The 4,540-nt window shown below is 46.1% G+C and overlaps 3 non-coding genes across 3 annotated transcripts; 1 reads left to right on the top strand and 2 right to left on the bottom strand.

The window, feature by feature from the left end:
- Window positions 1-402: 402 nt before the first annotated feature.
- Window positions 403-474, bottom strand: TRNAQ-CUG (transfer RNA glutamine (anticodon CUG)). Its single transcript has one exon. It is a non-coding gene; the product is annotated as a tRNA-Gln (tRNA).
- Window positions 475-1,202: 728 nt separating this feature from the next.
- On the bottom strand, window positions 1,203-1,274 carry TRNAE-UUC (transfer RNA glutamic acid (anticodon UUC)). Its single transcript has one exon. It is a non-coding gene; the product is annotated as a tRNA-Glu (tRNA).
- A 2,414-nt stretch (window positions 1,275-3,688) lies between these two features.
- Window positions 3,689-3,760, top strand: TRNAD-GUC (transfer RNA aspartic acid (anticodon GUC)). Its single transcript has one exon. It is a non-coding gene; the product is annotated as a tRNA-Asp (tRNA).
- The last annotated feature ends 780 nt before the right edge of the window (window positions 3,761-4,540 follow it).

Below are 4,540 nucleotides of genomic sequence, written 5' to 3'. Positions count from 1 at the left end.
CTTATGCCTGCTTCAAGCAGGTGTAAGAATTTTACGCAGTGGCGTCCTAGAAGTGGCGCAGTGAAATGTTCTAGATTTCACTGCATCACTTCTACGAGGCTTTTTTGCGTTGGAACGCCCACCCTGCATACATTATACCTGACACAGGTATAATGTGACGCAGGGCTCCCTAGATGCGTCACGTTGTAAATGGGCCGCATTTTTACGCTGCTGCTGCGTCACAAAAAGTGACGCAACTGCGGCGCAAAAATGTCGCAAGGGGCTTGTAAATCTGCCCCACAGAGACCAGGAGGATGAAAACAGGAAGGGAGGGGTCATCTGAGAGAGAGAAATGGCCTCACTGGTCCCTGCTCAATACCTTGAATAAAACAAAACAAATTAAGTAAAAAGTAAAGAAAACTCAGGTCCCACCGAGATTTGAACTCGGATCGCTGGATTCAGAGTCCAGAGTGCTGACCATTACACCATGGAACCGCCTGTCACTTTTCACTCATCTGAAGAGACAGCCTGTCGCTAGTGGTCACCTGTAGACTTTCTATTGCTCAGCACTGTATGTTAAACGCGCCACGAAAGAAGTCTATTTCACAATTAAGCCCTTAAAACAAGATACACCAAACTTTTGTTTACCCAAACACACGGAAAAGGACACATTTGGGGCTTTAAACTGTCCTTTTAGGGCAGTACTCTCACTTGCTCAGAGTTGGTGTAAGGCGGAAACTTCCTACATCTTAATCTTCTAGAAATCAACACAGAGCAGGTTTAATATCATAAAACAGACTCGAAAACACAACAAGGCACAGGATTTATGTCAGAAAACAGAGTCTGAAACCGCCTCTTCCGTAGCACTGGCGGAGCAGGAAATAAACACGCATCTTCCACGGAGAGAGCACGGGAAACTGGTGCTTTGTAATCCACGCGCTATTTATATATAATCTGTACTCTTTGTTGTGCAATAAAAGACAAACAACGAATAACCCTTCGTAGTATTAATCTGACGTTTGTTCCTCCCGGTCATTAATATACAGCAGCTGTGCAGCGAGGGCTGGGGCGGGAACAGGAGCTGTGGGGTCGTGCAAACCTCAAAGGGCTTGAGACTGATAGCAGCGGAGGAGAAGAAAGTGAAATTTATTAATATTTAGGGGATTTTAGGTTTGTAGGAAATAAGTGAAGTTTAATATGTCCCTATAGTAAAATATGTCATCTTCCCATACCGGGAGTCGAACCCGGGCCGCCTGGGTGAAAACCAGGAATCCTAACCGCTAGACCATATGGGAGACTGTTTGCAGCCAGAACAGCTGTGTATGTGTGACGTGCCCAACCTGTCTATTCCACTCTATATATTTCACCTCACACTGCCACTCTCTGGATCTGACCAAGACGGTAACAGACACCCCACTCCTGACAAACCAGAAGGAATGAGGGGTCATGGTTTGTGCAACAACCTGCTCATGTCTCATTATTTACAACCCTGGAACTTCTCCAGACAGGGAGCCCAGGACCAGAGGAAAGCAGCAGCCCCCCCCCCCCCTTGCCTCTTACTGCCCCCCCCCCAAGCCAGACAAGGCCACGCCCCTCTCCCCAGGGCACCCCTTCACTCCTGAGTCTCCTCACCTGGCTGAGGGCCCCACAGACCCCTCCCCAGTTACCGTCCAGCTGCTTCCTTGAACCACACTCTCTCCCTGCACCTGTCACAGGCCCCAGGCTGCCATTCAGGGGCTCCAGTCACACCCCCTCTCCCCCTACTAACAGCTCCGACACCAATCCTGACACTCGATTGATTCATACAGAGGACCAGCTCAGGTGCACCCTGGCTTCTTCCCAGGTATCTTCACATGCACAGGGTGACCGCCAGGGGGCAGCACTCACAGCCCACAGGGCCATGGAGTAGCAATAGGACATCAGTAGCCTTGAGGGGCGCAGACCCTGCATAATCCCGCCCTGCCTTCTGCGAGAGCGGAGGTGGAGCGGAGCCTCTGCGGTGTGTTTTTACAAAACTAAACATATGAGGTTAAAAACAAGTAAACACACATTTGTGGGCATTCTCTGCCGTATTGTTCCTTTTTGACATCATCAATTTAAAATAACCGAATGGAGAAAACTTTTAAAAATAGCCAGGATACGACTGCAGCGTGGGCAAGCATGAAACATTCAGAAGTACAAATGCTTCCATATTTATTCATGTCAAATGGAAACAAGTTATACATCAAAATATAGATCTATGTTTACACCGGATGTAAAAAGTGTGCGCTAATAGGGTCAGGGTGCAGTTTCTTTTCCCCATTTGTTCCTTTCATACATGTGGTCCCAAATAAGCACTACGGCCCGATAACCTCTGATTGCCCTCTGACCCGCAAAAACTTGATGCCAGGCAGATCTCTTTTATAGAGAGGAGGTGGTACTGATGTTGAGACGATGCTGCCGAGGGGCGAAGGGGAAAGGGCTGACAATGGCTCAGCATTTCAACCCAATCTCCCCCTATTACCATCTTTGTTACACCCACAGCATATAAGAGCTCTGATAGGTCAGAGGGGACATCCCTCTTGTCACCCTCTGGTGTTTAAACAGATCCTATTACAAGGACCAGTCCCTACGGACCAGAAACATAGAATGTAACACCTGATGAAGTTTAAAATATATATAACTAGATAACATAACCCCCTTATTAACTTTTGGATCCCATGGTGAATACCATTTTTATAATTAAAATGCACAAACCGCAAAAACATATTAAAGTATTTAATGCAACAAATAACATCCGAACCAAAAATAATTAACTCTTAAAACACCATAAAAATGTTACTGAGAATCTACAGCAATAATGTATCCAAAAGTAAACACGAGACACCCTAAATAAATAAAAAACAAAACTAACTCTGATCCAATACCAAGAAAATTACGGTGTTTGAGCGCTATACATATATAACTAAATAATATAACCCCATTATTAACTTCTGGCTCCCCAAAATAATAAATGGAAATATATCATCACAAGCAGCCACTGCTCACCCATTTCCCCTATAAATTAAATATCTGTCGGGTTTGCAGCTTTATCAAGTGATAAGAAACAGAAAGCTACGTAGATGGCTCGCCTTGGCTTCCCCCCTGCACCGAGCCAACGATAGCTCAGTTGCCAGAGCGGAGGATTGTGGTGGATTGACTGACACCCTTAGGTCCAGCTCGGAAGGACTATTACCAACTCCTAACTGTTTTCCTCGGCTTCACAATATAAAGCGCCTCTTTCTCAGACACTCACACACCTGGGCTTTTCCTGCCTCCTCTCTTCTCCTTTACAACCCAGCTCACTCCTCCGGCTGGGGGGTGGGAGGGTCTCCCTCCCCACTCCCTATGTGCAACCCCCCCCCCTGCAATCCCTCATCATTAGACAGAGCCAGGGGGTGGGCCCCGGGCTGAAGAGCCAGGCCGGCCCAGTCGGAAGCAGCCCTGGGAGCTGGTTGCTGTGACTCTGGCATCAGGTGATGCTGCTGAGAGCGTCTGCTAGGAGGTGAGAAGGTTGTTGTGAGGTGTGAGCAGGAGGAGTGTGTGTTTGTTGGGAGGGAGGAGTGTGTGTGTTTGTTGAGGCTGTGGCCCCTGTCTTGGTGTGAAGGAGCTGGACAATGAGAAAGATCAGGCACAGGCAGGACGGGGCGGGCACAGGATGAGGAGCTGCTCAGCGAATGTCCATATCTGTTCCTCGTTAGTATAGTGGTCAGTATCCCCGCCTGTCACGCGGGAGACCGGGGTTCAATTCCCCGACGGGGAGGTACTTTTTAAAACATGTTTTTAAACTAAGCAAACATTTTGTCCATGGGAAACCTTTTTTAAATGCAATTTATAATGTTATACTGATATTACAATTTGCTGATACTTTTTTATTTATGGCCAACGCTTTTACAAGTATAAATATTTCCAAGTGTTTTACCTTTTGGACAGCATTTTGTGCCTTTTCTTTTTAAGCTTTCTTGAAAAAGTAACTGAGGCTTATTATTTATATAAACATATATGATATTAAAATCAAAGAACTACATGGAAAAGGCATATCAACGAGTATTTTTCATGCTAAATAAATGGAATACTGGGGGCGGGCTCTGAATGGGGAATTGTTTTATACGAAGGTGTCACTTTTATCTATTTAAGCGTAATGGTTTAGGACTCAGACACATTGTGAAAGTAAAAGTACTACTGACCCGGACGTGCACGCCCCACCACCCTCATCAGAGATCTCATACTCCCCAGGTCCAGGCTTGAGTACCTAACACAGGTCGGTGTTTACCCTCTATAGTGGGACATGATAGGACTACAAGTCCCTGCATTGTAAGTAAAACCCTGTCCAGTAGGGTGACCAGCTGGCATGGGTGCAAATTCAGGACGGTGAGTGTAAAACTTCAGGACAAAGGGCCAAAATTCAGGACAGAAATTCAGGACAAGAGGTCAAAATTCAGGACAAAAGGTACGTTTTACGGACACATCAGAGGAGGTTGTTCAATAGTATATAAGTAAGCCCATCCATATCCAAACATATTCATCCATTTGCTAACCTATC

Source organism: Triturus cristatus, chromosome 4_1, assembly GCF_964204655.1.
Source record: "Triturus cristatus chromosome 4_1, aTriCri1.1, whole genome shotgun sequence".
Lineage (NCBI taxonomy): Eukaryota > Metazoa > Chordata > Amphibia > Caudata > Salamandridae > Triturus > Triturus cristatus.
The sequence above is the reverse complement of the archived record's forward strand: the minus strand, read 5'-3'. Positions and strand labels throughout refer to the sequence as shown.